Below are 885 nucleotides of genomic sequence, written 5' to 3'. Positions count from 1 at the left end.
CTGGATTGACAGTGGTGTCCAGCCTTTGAGAGGACTCTTTTTTAAAATAAGACGTTCCCAAAAAGTTCCACAATTGTTTTCTGGTGTCTACCTCTCCCCCCTCCCGACCCTGCCCGTATTCCAGATACTCAGTAATGCTTTGTGTTTATTTTAAATAAATAATAATGAAAATTTTTCTGATTTCCAAGGGTGCCAAAGGGCATTTGATGAAAAGTCTCCCTCCCTCCTCTAGTTCAATATGCAGGAGACAAGCACAGTTGTCTTTAGATACTCTTAATTCCCCTGAGCTCCCCAGACGCTTTCTAAATTTATAAACACGGGAATGGGATCACTTCCCCACACAAATGGCGATTCATGATACACAGTGTTGGGTGTATTGAAGTATCTTGCAGATTGTTCCATATCAATGCACATGGGAAATTGTCATTCTTAACAGCTGCGTGATATTCTTTGTAGGAATGACATAACTAACCTGTCACCAACTGGCTAACATTTAGACTGTTTGCAATCTTCTGCTGTTCAGGCTGCAGTGAGTAATGCTTTTAAGTGGGTTTGTGTATTTGAGAATCACAGAAGCATCTATATAAGTTTGAGGAATAGCACTGCACAGTAGAAGAGACTCATGATTAATTCTGCAGACGTTACTTGGTGTGCATACAGATTTATTATAACAACTGGTAAAAATAAAAATACAAAACCGAAAACAATAACTACTGTTACATATGTATGGAGGGACTTGCACTCTACTAAGGTGCAAAATTTATGGGAGCTCCAAAAATCTCAGTAATCAGAATCTATAATATTTTAATGCAATATTTTTTAAAAGGGCAAAATAATGCAAATAATCCAGGATGGACAAATATTGTAGATTTTAATTAGGCATCT

Source organism: Galeopterus variegatus, unplaced genomic scaffold (assembly GCF_000696425.1).
Source record: "Galeopterus variegatus unplaced genomic scaffold, G_variegatus-3.0.2 Scaffold21233, whole genome shotgun sequence".
Taxonomy (NCBI): domain Eukaryota; kingdom Metazoa; phylum Chordata; class Mammalia; order Dermoptera; family Cynocephalidae; genus Galeopterus; species Galeopterus variegatus.
Note: the sequence above shows the minus strand (reverse complement) of the source record.